Below are 14,387 nucleotides of genomic sequence, written 5' to 3' on the forward strand. Positions count from 1 at the left end.
GATATGTACGGTAAATAACAAATAACGTATTTAGACACATTCAGTTATAAACTCGTATAACCCTTTGTGGAATGACTCTCATTGTATCTATAAATAAGACACATGATAAAAGGGATTATTCCAATGTATGTAAATAGTTGCAGCTAAATAAATATTAATGAAAATAAAGAGATATGGTATAGTAGAAAAGACTCGAATGATATGGGGTTTCCATCCATGACACAAAATCCGTAAATGCACAGCAAAAAAAAAAACACAAACAGCAAATTAAGGAATAGCGCATGTATTGCTGTTCTTCATATCAAAGTCACAGTTAGGCCTTCAACACAGAGGGAAACAAACCTCTCACCTCACTGCAAGTTTAAGAGCACCGGTTTGAACGGAATGTTTGCCAATGAGACAACTATCTACCAGAGCCCAAAAGACAAGGACGTATATATAAAACAAATTAAGGGCATTGGCAAGTGCCTTGAACAATGAACAAAAACCATACCGTCTAGTAAGCTATAAAGGATTGGATGAAACTATCCCACGCGACAATGAACAATAAAAATGTATACCATTTGCCTTAGGGAAATATTATATGAATAACACATAGCTGAGAGGGTGATAGAGCAGATTGTTACCCCGAGAAAACATTGTCAACTGATGCGAAGCCAAGGTTGATAATGTCTTTTCGAGGGGTAACAATCTGCTCTATCACCCTCTCACCTATGTATTATTTACTTTATTATACTGAATGTTATGTTAATACTGTCTGTTAAATTTCCAATTCAAAGTAATTATTTTGAACATTCAATTTTTATCATGACGGTGGAATATTAATGAGAAAAAACGATACCGTTTCGATTCCTAACATCACTGAAGAGACATTAATTGTCGAAATCCGGATATGGTGTACAAAAACCTTTGCACCTTTTGTTTGCGGTATACCATCTTTTCCGCAAGTTTATTGTTTTCTGTTTAGTATTAAATTTATAATTAAGATCCATTTATTACATCGGTGATCCGTTTATTTGGCAATCGCCAATGGCAGTCAGTAGGGTTTAAGAACATTTGTTGTTCGACCTGTTAGTCAAATGCGTTTTGTTAAAATATACTTTTTCACTTTTTTGGTCTTTTGGAAAATGTTGTTTGTGCTGTATATATATATATATAGGACTCAAATCTATGGTGGGTTCCAAATCTATGGCAGATTTCATGGCAAATATGACGCCACAAACTCCATACAAATCATAGATCTGTGGCAGTTTTTTGTTTTCTCAAAATCTATGGCAGATTTTGAATTGCGATATTGTTCGGGGAAAAGAGTAAACGATACCGTCACACAATTAAATATAACATTATATATTCCGGGACTCATCGAGTTTTACAAACAAATACACAGAGAAACACATACCACAGGCACTTTCCCTCTTGATGGTTTTCAGGAAGATGTAGCCTTTTATCCAGAGGAGGTCCCGACAATATGTGCTGTACCGTCCTAATCCCGCGATGAATAAAGGCAACGCTGTTGTTAGAAGCGAATATTTCATGAAAGGTATTATAGTTAATAGTATAGCGATTAGACGGCTGGTAAAGTATATAAAGTGAGGGATGAAAGCACATGATACTCTCTGACTGAAATCGGTATCAGTTTAAAAAAATGTACTAACGCCCAAATAAATATTATGGAAGAAGACAAATTGTTTATTTTTTTTATTCAAACTGCATTTTGGTTTGTTAATGGACTTTCATTTTGACTAACTAGTTTGTTAAATGACTGGGTTAAACAGGTATCATGCACGAAGTAGGAAATTGTTATTCTCCCGGGGCACATCATTTCACTCCTAAAGTTTGTTTCAATGTATATCACTTCCTCACTTAGGAAATATTATGTTCGCTATCACGATTTGGTTGACCATTATGGAAGGTCCATTTCACAAATGGTTATGGATATGATCCCGTTGTTGTACTCCTAATCTGTTTTTCTAATACTGACTTTTACTTACAACCGTCTCTTTCGTTACCTTTGGACATTGCGATGGGTGCCGCATTCATATCATGCCATAGATTTAGAAACTAGAAAATCTGCCATAGATAAGGTCACTAGAAAATTCCCATAGATTTGGATTTTAAAAATCTGCCATAGATTTGAGATGGCATGACGTCATATTTACCATAGATTGGGAATCTGCCATAGATCTGTAACCCGCCATGAATGTGAGTCCTACATATATATACAAGAAAAATTTCAAAATCTAAAGCAAGCATACATTCACCAATCCCAACAACAGCATACATTTTGTTGTAATTTTATACAAGCTACTAGAGCTAATTAAAGCATGACGGTAAAACTCTGGAATGACCAACTGGAAAATGTTCAAATAAAATTATACCTTACTTTCACAAATACCAACAATTGTCAGTCTATGCAAGTGCGTATCGAGAAAACCGTTTCTTTTGTAGGTTAGCGATATTTTCTTTTGAAAACGAGATGCATTGCGGGAAAATCGCAGACGAATATTTACATTTTTAAAGGAAATTTTTTGGTAAATATTTTTTTTTTAAACGGGGAAATATTTAAGAAGACAAACGTCTGTATAACTTCCCGTGCATTGTGTACATATAATTCCAAGTATGTTGTATATATGTGAGAAAATAGGCAGATTGGTTTAAAATCTATTTGTACGGTCTATAATTTTGAAGTGTACAAATACTAAGACAATGATGTACCAAAAAAAGTGGAATGCACTTTCAATGTGTTCGATTACATTTTTTAAAAGCCATAATCACGTGTAAAAGATTGATTATGCTATATTTTCTTATATGAGTGTGATATTTTTCTAATAGAATAGCGATAGGTTTTTATTATAAAAAAAACTTAATAATGCTATACTTTTCTCATAGAACTGCGATATTTGTTCATATGAAAACAATTACGATAATATTGGACAATGCATTTCAAACAAACAAGAAACATAATCATTTATTCATGACGGTTTAGATGGAATAGGCAAATTATGATCACTGACACTGAAGTTTCGTACATGGAATGAAATAAGGAGAGGGGTATGATTGTCAGTGAAACAACTAACTAACAGAGTTCAAAATGACGCGAATTTAAGCAATTATAGGTCAACGAACGGCCTTCAACAATGAACAAAACCCATACCGTATAGTCAGCTATAAAAGGACCCAACATTTCAAAAAGTTAAACTATTCAACAAACAAAAAAAAACAATGGTATGATTAATGACAACACAATAAACGAAACACAAATATAATAGACAGCAAACTAACGACAACAAATGCATTACATGCTCCCGACTTGGGACAGATATATTCATAATGTGGCGGTGTAAACATGTTTGAGAGCGCTCAATTATCTCCTTACATCGGACAATGGTGTAACAACAAAACACAAGACACACTTCAAAACCAAATCGTTTTATCTTTTTAAGACTTCAGTAAAAGTTTTAAGTAATTTATGGTAACAAAATCCCTGCATGACTTAAAATCATATGATACTTCCAATTTAAAAAGGGCGAATATTTTTTATATACTTCAATGGCTATGTTTTACTATAAAACACGTGTACATACAATTTCTTTTGAAAAAAATCCTCTATTTTATCCACATCTTCAGAAATGCACTGCTATTAGATTAGTGTCTTCCCGTAATCCAATTGACCGACAACTTTCCCGTATGCGGTGACCTTAATCATGACACTTCGGCAACCGCACAGATCAGGCGTGAGGGTAACAAATGGGAAAGCATGGAAAATATATATAAAACAAATATTCATCGCTTTATCATCTCACTTATTTTTTCTCGTGCTTCACGATTCTGTGACGGTTTATTGTTTATAAATAGGTAACGAGCGGTAAACTTCGGCACCAAAACCCAAAAGTTAATTAGCAGCCAAACTTTTCGATCAACAATCAAAGAACGAAATATATTTTTTGACGATTGTACGTTAATTATGGATTTGTTAAAAACTTGCACAGAGGACTTAGTATAATATAGTATAAATGCATGCATTTGTTCAATAATTTCTTTAACATTATAATAACCAGAAACTTGTTTCATATGACTTTAATAATTTACCAGTGATACATAGATTTCGTTCATTGGAATATAAAACGTCCCTACAGACAGGGACATAGCAAACGAATTGAGAAATACATTGTATACACACCGTAAGAAGGACCAAAAGAAAACCACTGTAAAAAAAAATAGAAAATTAACAAAAGAGAGCGAAAATCTTTTTAGATTTTCCAATGTGAAACTGAAATATCGAAATCTAGAAAAAGGACAATTGTTGCTGTTATTGTTAGATTTGTCTAAAGGAAATTCCCTTCGGTAAATTTTACTTGCAGTAAACAATGTTTTTGCAGTTGATATATCCATAAAGATATCCAGGACAGTTGATATGTACATAAAGATACCTAGCCTTGTTTCTCGTTTTACAGATACACTTGATTCTTTTCCTTTAAAACGACCTGATGTTGACGATACAAACCAGATTAATTTATTCGAGACGCTTTCAGATTTAACTTGATTAATTCAACTTTGTGTGAGAAAGAATTTCAAGAAGAAAATCACAAAATGAAGTGTCTCGATAGAAATTGTGGTATTCACTGTTTAATTTTGATGCAAGAAGAGATAGATATTTCTGAATCGGCTCCAGATGTCAAATGGGAACGATACGAGTACGTTAATGTTAAAACAAAAGGTTCGTCCCGCAGGAAGTTAATGCTTGTCAACAAAACAACAAAGCCAGGTGAAATGTTTAATTACTTCAAAGATATTTTAAAAACTTTCCCGTCTCACCAATTTCGCGCAAACTGGCAAAACAAACAGTTCCAAATGTTGAAAGAAAATCTTCCACAACAACATTGCATTTTCGTACACGATTTTTCAGAAAATTATCGCTGCTTCGATAAAACTGAAATTCAGTTGTCTTACTTTGCAAGACTCGAAATATCAATTCATGTAACTTTAATATATAGACATGCCATATTGGAGATTGACGGAGAAGAAAGTAGTGACGATAACCCATCTATAGTAACGGAACAATTGTTTGTTTTCAGTCCAGATGATTCACACGACATGTATTTCACGCATGATGTTAGAAAACTTGTTGCAAATTATTTAAGTTATATTTCTGCATCCGTGACTACAATTCATGAACCAAGTCAGGAAATATGACAGTTGTTATCCATTCGTTTGATGTGTTTGAAATTTTTTTGATTTTGCCATTTGATTGGGGACTTTCCCTTTTTGAATTTTCCTGAGTTCAGTATTGTTGTGATTTTACTTTTTACAGACGGTTGTCAAGCTCAATACAAAAGCCCCCATTGTTTTGGTGATTTTAGTTATTCTAGAGAAGATTTTGGATTTCAAGAATACTTTCGCAACTACTTTGAAACAAGTCATGCGAAAGGATCACAGGACGCGGCAGGTGGTTTTGTAAAACGACAGGCCGATATTGCAGTTCTTCGAGGCATAGTAAACATCAAAACTGCTGAAGATATGTATCAATTCGCTATTCAAATTTGACAAAACCAAATGAAAGTGCAAACTGTAAACGTAGGATTTTTATACTTTTAGATACTATCGAGCGTGACGAAACAAAGCGATTCAAACCAGTGACAGGTCTATTCACCGTGTACATTGCGTTGAAAATGGAATTATTTCGGTAAAAAGATTATCCTGTTACTCATGTGATTCTTGTTTAAATGGCAACTATTCGAATTGTCAAAATTGTCATATCACCGGAATGTAGAATAAAAATGACAAAAGAAGATGAGCCTAATAGGGAAACCGAGTTTGAGGCTGAGGATGAAACCGAAATTAAAGACTTAGTCAACAGAGGATGTATAATTGCCGTTGTTGCCGATGACCCAAACGATGATTATTTTTTGTTGAAAGCTTCGGGAAAGACACAAATTCTATACGTTGATAGCATGGATAAATGGGGCGCACATTTTCGAAAAGGCAGTGAAATTATTCGTGAAATCTACTTTGACAAATTGACAGTTGAAGACGGGGTGATTAAATTTAAACTTCTGCAGCGCAAAACAGCTTTGGTACCGGCTGTTTCAACACGGTTTATATGCAAAGACTTATATACTAGTGATGAAGGAATATTGACCATGCCTGAGGAAACACATCTTGCAATAATTGACAGTCTTTAGCAATTATAAATGTGTGAAATATATACTTTCAATTAAATGAAAATCATGATGAAATAAAGTTTTATGTCAAAAATGTATAATCAGTGTCTAAACAGTGTCCATTTTTTTACATAAATATTTACAAATTAAAATGCAATCTGTATAAAAAGTGCAAAGTTTTGACGTTTTGTAACGAAGTTGGTCAAATATAAAAGAAAAACGACGTCGCGTAACGTTACCATTATTAATTAAACCGAACACCGTGCGTAACGTCTGTATAGTTAGTATGCGATAGGTTTAAATTGCCTTAAATCTGACGGTTAAATTACTGTAACTCTTGAGCGACAAACAAGCAACTTTATGATATCAAAAGGGAGCTTTATTTTTTATCAATCCCTTAAATCTGACAGTTTAAGTCCCGTAAATCTTGCTAGACAAAACCATTTTTTGGGGGATAAAATTTGGTTAAAGCAAATTTAAGTAATCGCACCGAGTGTTGACATACCGACATACCGACAGGCAGACAACGGTCAACCATATTTGCAGAAAGGTATACAGTCTATGGTTGTAGATTAAAAAAAAATGAATAGCATTATCAATATGTCAAACCTTCGGGAAATTTAACAAAACAATACAATAATGCTTTATTTGAAAACACTCTGTCACATACATATGCGAAACAAGAGGCAAACATATAATATAAACAGTCACATTTATACCCAGAGATCATAGAAAATGGAATATTTTAATAATTACTACACTTTATAATACTTTAACTCATATTGAAACGAATAAAAAATATTTTTAGTACCTTTATATTACACAACGGAAGTAATCCTTTCATTTTTGATGTGCTGGGATATTTTACATAGTACTCAGTTTCTGGAATGTGTTGATTCCTGATATTTTTTGACTGGGACATAATTATATTCGAATAAGTAATGGTATTCATCACCAATAGCATTCGTATGACATACATACCCTCACTTCTTTCGGAATAATTTATCGCCTACCCAGCTCTATTGGAATTTTCATATTCCAGCATCTTAATTTTCAAATATATTCACGTTCTATGGGTGATAATTGTGTAAGATACTTTTCTAAACCAAACATTGTTTTGAACAGACCGTAAAATACCATTTTTGAATGTAGTCATCTTTAACGTTTTTTCAATTGATTCATATATAGTGGCAACTGCTGAGTCCAAACATAGCTAATCCAGAATGGTCTAAAACCGATTTAGGATCCACTTGAACGTATACTAGTCGAGATACTAGTAATCATTTTTTAAGTTGAACATAATTTGATACAAGATACTGCTTAGTTCGTTTTCGTTGGCGAAAAGTTTATTATAAAAACGTACCTTTCTAATTTTATCATATATATAATATCTATTTAAGATTTGATCAAGTTCTCCGTATGTCATAAAATTTGGTTTCGAGGATCTAATTCTTAACACATTTCGACAAAACTGTAGATGAATTTTTCCAGCGTTATTGTTTCAGAGTCCCCATATTTCACACCCATATGTCAGAATGGGAAGTTTTAGTGTACAGTTGTAATTGCAGTCATTGAGATGTTACTTATCTTTGTATAAAGGCTAAATAGTGCTTTCTGTGCTTGTTCGCTTAAAAGTTTTTCGCTAATTAAAAGTTAGTTCTGGATATGAATAAGAATCATGCATTTCAATAGACTGGTTAATTAGTTGAAATTCTGGTAACATCCATGATTTCCGTTTGCAGAACACAACAACATTTGTCTTTGATAAACAATCGGACACAGTTTCTTTCAAAAACAAGTAAGGCGTGTTGCATCGATTCAGCCGTTTCAAATAAAATAATAAACCATCGGCATATAAAAGAACGAATAGTTTAATATTCATATGCAAAGAAATATTTTTCATAACCTGTAAGTCCTGAACATTATTTTCAACATAAGTTAACAATAAATAAAATAGGAGATACATTCTCTCCCTGTCTCACTCCAATGTTACAGTTCAAAACGTCCTAATACACGATTTAACATCACTTTTCATGTTATATATTACATTAAAAAAAATTTCCGGAGATATTCGCCTTTTGTAACTTTATTCATAAAGATGTTTGAGAGATCGTGTCAAAGGCTCTTGAAAAATCAACCGTTAGTGCAAAAGAGTCCCCCCCCCCCCCCAAGTGCTAGATAAATTGACTATCAACTAATGCAATACAACTATGTTATCAAATGTGCTATAGCCTTTTCTAAATCCTGTTTGAGCTTCGGATATCAGATTTATTTCGTTGGAGAGTTCCCCAAGCTGTTCATTTATGATTGATGCTACAATTTTCCCGAAACATGATATTAAAGTACTAGTAATCGGTCTATACAAGCTGGGATCAAATATTTTACCTTCATTCTTGAAGATAGGTTGATTAATTTCAATTGTCCATGAATCTGGCACCTTCCTGGTATTTAAAACAATTCTAATGGGTGCATTACATTTGCGCACATTTAGGGTTTTATTTTTTTACGTTTGCGCGCATTCATTTTATAGGTAACACAGGAAAAAATAAAGATAATTCATAATTCATGGAATCATTCCATGCTCACTACAACGTAGCACATCTATACTTTTATGTTTTTGATACCGTATTTTAAAATTTCAAACCACCACATATATATCAAACTAAGAGGACTTGATACACCAGCAGTATAGTACGCAGAATGAGTAAGTGAAAGTAGGTTATATGATGGAGCAATTCCGAAAATACCAGAATTGAGAAGTTGACAGATTTTCATTTCTTAAAGCATTTCTTCAAATATTCAGCTAGTACCAACATGTAAAATCAGTACTTTTACTCTTTAGATTTGATTTATTTTTCTACATTTGTATCTGTATATATTTCCTGGCCATAGTTCTTGTGACTAATAAAACGGACTTATCCTACTCGAATTCCCACTTCGACCTCCACGTTAGTGAACAGGAGACTTAGACTAACGGAAGGGGTACTTGTAAATAGTTCAATAAATAAGTAAAATGTACTTAATTTAACTGTATTTACCTGTAAAAAGCTCGAAAATGTAACCAAAAGCCGCGACCAAATGTAATAGTAATAGTAAATTTTGTAACGTTTGCGCGCAGCTTTTTTATTGCATTTGCGCACATTCATCAAATAAACAAATGCATATCATTTACCTGCGTTTATCGAAATGTACATGTATCTACCTTTTAAATAAATGTGCGCAAATGTAATCAAAAGCTGCGAGCAAGCATAATGATGTTTAAGCGCAAATGATATGGTAATGCGCACAAGCATACTGGTATATTATGTTAATTAACAGTGCCATCATACCCGGAAGCCTTATTATTTCAAATTTTTTGACGACTTTCAGAATTCCTTTTTCTGTGAATGGAGCCTTTAAATTTCTGTCAATATTTTCTGGTTGTATCTTTGTTAAGTTTACTTTTAAGTTTTCTTCAATAACATTAGCTTGGCTTCGACGTTTGAAATGTTCATAGAAATCCTCAATTTTAACAGCATCAGTATATCATTTGATTTGCTTGTATGTATACTACTCGGGCTTTTCTAAGTCTGTATTTAATCAGATTTCGCAACTTTTCTGAGATCTTTTTGCGGTATTTATTTGGAAGACAATATAACTCCGATTTAACTGTTTTTATAAGATTTACTTGGTTCTTTCAGAGCCTTTATATTTTGCGCACTTTTTAAATTCGCGTATCAATATTTAGCATGATAAAATAAATTTCGTTTGCCTTTATATTTTCTTTTATACCATGTTTTTTCATTGTGCTTCGTATATTTCTGTTTCCTACATTGTGTACCGAACACTGAAATTGAAGAGCTGCTAAATATCTCACATGAGGTATAAATATCGGTTTGTTGTATATCATTTCGATCGATTAATTGATCAAGAATATTTTCAATGTCCGTTATTTCTTCTTTGGCAAATTTATCTTGTTTATTATTGTTCCATTTAATAACTCGCTTTGAGTTTTCACATTTTAGATATCATTATATGGTATGGATTCCAGAGTAATCTTTTAAGGATGCAGGCTGTTACAGTGGACATCTATAAGGAAAGAATTAAATTCTTCTACTTCAAAAATCTTTGTCAATTGAAAAAGATCAGAACCAGGATCGAATTTATAATAACAAAGCTTGTACAGAAGCTTGTTGAAAGTGATAGTATCCTGAGCAATTTTTTTTCTTTCGTATTCATATGTTTTATTTTTCGGATAAACATGGTATATAGACTTAAAGTTTCTCGGAAGATATAGCATTACTCTTTTACACTAACAGCTTCAATCTCGGGCAAGAAAAAGGATCAAGTGAAGCGTTTCACATTATTCGGCTTTAGAGTCGCCTGTCGTCGTCCGTGTACGTTTACAAAAATCTTCTCTTAAAACTACTGGGCCAAATTTAATCAAAACTTGGTAACAATCATCATTAGGGTATTTAGTGTAAAAAATTGTCAAATGACCCCGCACCAAAAATGAAACATAAGGGTAAAATAGGGTTTAGTCTATCATCTTGAAAACTCTATATAAATAGAGAAAATCTGACAGGGCAGAAATGTTCAGAATGGGGAAATCTACCGACTGTCCATTTACATCGAAGCTGACAGACGGCTCTTTATAGGAGTTATTGCCCTTAGATAAAGAATTTTACCAGTTGTTTTTTTATAATTTTGTCTATTATCTTAAAAACTATAATAGATAGGTATTGACTTTTTATAGCAAAAATGATCAGCAAAACAAGATCCACAAATAAGTCAACATAGCCAAAATCGTCAGTCGACTCCTTATTGGAGTTATGCTTCTTTACTTACAATTTTTCGATGCAAATTTCGATGAGGGAATATTTGGAAAAATGATGTCATTGTTTAAAACATTTAAATGTGTCCCTCTATTTTATAGTATGGTAGCAACTATATTCAGAAATATGCAATGGGAAAAATGAAGAGTTCCTTCAATTTTAACAATTTTAGGTCATCCTTTGATCGAATGGTGTTACCAATTTAAAACATGCATTTAGGTACTGAATATTATTGTTAAATATCAAACAACTGTTCCAATTTGTTGTTAAGGTTAAAATTACTACTTATTGACATTATTCCTATAGCTATGCATTCTATTTAAACATAAATTTCAGAATAAATTGTTGTATAAAAGTTAGCTGTTCCAATTATTGCTGTTTTTGTCTCGCCTGCGACGAAAGTCGCAGAAAGTGAGACATAGGTATTACTATCCGGCGGCGGCGGCGTAAACTATTTGTATAAAGCTTTATATTTCAGAAGGTAGAAGACCTGGATGCTTCATACTTTGTATGCAGATACCTTATGTTACGAACTTTCCGTCTGTCATATGTCCAATGTCCTTGACCTTATTTTCATGGTTCAGCGACTGCTTGAAAAAAAAGTTTAGTTTTTTTGTTATGTAAATTTCTCACTTATTATGAGTAATAGGATAACTATATTTGGTATATGGGTTCCTTGCAACGTCTACATGTCCATCAGACAGGGTTCACCTAACCTCAGCCTCATTTCATGGATCAGTGATCAAGGTTAAAGTTACGTGATTAGGTCCGTTTCTCAGATACTACAAGCAGTAGGTCAGCTATATGTGGTGTATGGAATAATTATAAGGGATACATGTCAGTCTGGCAGGTTTCATCTGACCTTGACCTCATTTTCACGGTTCATTGGTCAATGTTAAGTTTTTGTGTTTTGGTCTGTTTTTTTAATACTATAAGCCATTGGTCAACTATATTTGGTGTATGGAATGATTGTAAGGTGTACATGTCTGTCTGGCAGGTGTCATTTGTCCTTGACCTATTTTCATGGTTCATTGGTCAATGTTAAGTTTTTGTGTTTTGGTCTGTTTTTCTAATACTATAAGCAATAGGTCAACTATATTTGGTGTATGGAATGATTGTAAGGTGTACATGTCTGTCTGGCAGGTGTCATTTGTCCTTGACCTCATTTTCATGGTCCATTGGTCAATGTTAAGTTGCTCTTATATTTAGAACTATCAACATTATATCAATGATTAGTAAAGAAGGCGAGACATTTCAGCGTGTGTACTCTTGTTTTATATTAAAAAATACCCTTAAACTGAATATATGTAAATTGTTGAAGACTGAATGATTAGATAATGCCTATCCTCCGTATACGACCTGAAAACACTTTCATTTCTTAATAAAAAATGAAAATTATTGCATTTTTATATGGTAACACCACTGACCCTTTAGTAACTCCAATAACACAAAAGTATCACCATTGAAAACAAATTTCAAATTTTACTTTTATTAAATACTGAACACAAAACAAAGAACACAGAGCAAATGAAAAATAAAAAAAAAATTATTCTTAGGCTAAAAAATCTCAAATTATGTAACATGACATCATTAACTAAAAATGTCAATAGTGTTACTAAATAGTGTCATTGGTGTTACCAGCATACACCAGTTTTTGAAAACTTTGTATATGTAATACATGATTGTTAAATAAGTATTGTTTTTCATAAATAATATGATGTTTCGCTTGTTAAACATGAAAGAAACACAAAAATTTGCTGATTGTCATAATATATTCAGTGGTGTTACTAAACTGGTCAATGGTGTTATTTTATCAAAGTGGTCTCACCATTGACAGTAACACCAATGATTTACAGATTTTTTTTTAGATTTATTTACAAAATAAGTGCTCCATTCCCCTATTTTATATGTTGTTCCTGGTGCATGTTTCTACAATCAATATCTTTTCATAATTCAAAGTTCAGGAAATTTTCCATAAAATGATTTTTATAAGGGTACACCATGGACACTTTTTTCAATTACGTTATAGCTTTTACTTACTTTTAAGATTTTTCACTAAATTTTCAACATAAATGTTTGTTTTCTTTTGCATAACATGCTTAAAGGTAACATTGCTAAGGGAGAAACTATTGTAAATGTTGAAATCTTGAGAAAGATAACTCTTACCCTACCAATTTGTCTTTTGGTTACACCATTGACTTAAAAAATGAGACTTTTCCTTTTGGTGAAAATTTTATTATAAAACCAACATACACCTCCCAAATCATTAAAAAATGCAATAAATAGTGATAAATCCTAATAACAAATGATATGAATAATAGTCGTATTTCAGGTCTGAAAAGATTTATAGTAAAAAATAACAGTTAATTCTGGCTATATCCAAGGGTTTAAGAAAACATTAAGCATGTTTTTATAACATTTCATACTGTAAACTGTATTTAGTGTATCACAAAATATTCATATCTAACATATGCAAGTGTTATTTTGATATATTTTCATGTCCGTGACTTAAAAAGACCAAATAACATAGTTTTGCATGTTTTTTTATAATGACCCATGTGCGACCATGTGCATGCAGCTAGATCAGAGATTTTCAAAGAAAAATTCCAACGGAATCGATTGATATATATATGCAGCATTAAAATCGGACCTTGTACCGATGTAAACATTGAATGTGAATAGATCGAGAAGACCGCAAACACTTGTACAGATATCGAGACGACCTTTTCGTAAAATTGTATTTAAAAATAAATATCATTAACAGAAAACCTACTTTATAAAAGTATTTATCTTGAATTTTCTAACCTGCATATCAAAGGCAGGATGACAATTTATGTAAAAAAAGTCAGGATAAACTAATAAAAAAAAAAGACAAGTGACAAGAGCACTGAGACCGGTGTACTCGAGATGTGAAACTATGTATATTTTGTGAAATTTTAGCATGTTAAGGAATTTATGGAACACTCCGAAAAATTTTGACCATTAAAGATCTTTAGCAGGCCTAGGGGCGGACCCAGGATTTTAGGCTAGGGGGCGCAAACTTAAATTTTTTTTAGGTAAAATTATCGAAATATTCTTATTAAGCGGAGGACAACCCATGCTTTGCAAACTTTAGGGGACGCACGCCCGCCACGCCCCCGCCTGAACTCGCCCCTGTTTAGATTTTGTATGTATATGATTTTTTCCATTTTTGTTTATCAATATGCAGCAAAGATTAACATTTTTTAGATTTCAGTTTCACAAGCTTCTAATGCAATTATCTCTGTAAACAATGAACATAAAACATCGTGTCTTTGCATACATATATTTCTAATAACACAGTTTTTCAAATGATTTATATTAAATGTATGATTGTTGTTTAGAAATAACTTTTTATCAGTATCGTAACCGGCATTGTTTTACTGTTGGTTTT

The 14,387-nt window shown here is 32.6% G+C and overlaps 1 long non-coding RNA gene across 1 annotated transcript in view; it reads left to right on the plus strand.

Annotated features, from left to right (window-relative positions):
• Positions 1 to 14,387, plus strand: part of LOC127710853 (uncharacterized) — a 243,599-nt gene that overhangs the window by 26,529 nt on the left and 202,683 nt on the right. The window lies entirely within an intron of this gene.

Source organism: Mytilus californianus, unplaced genomic scaffold (genome assembly GCF_021869535.1).
Source record: "Mytilus californianus isolate M0D057914Y unplaced genomic scaffold, xbMytCali1.0.p SCAF_1, whole genome shotgun sequence".
Classification (NCBI taxonomy): domain Eukaryota; kingdom Metazoa; phylum Mollusca; class Bivalvia; order Mytilida; family Mytilidae; genus Mytilus; species Mytilus californianus.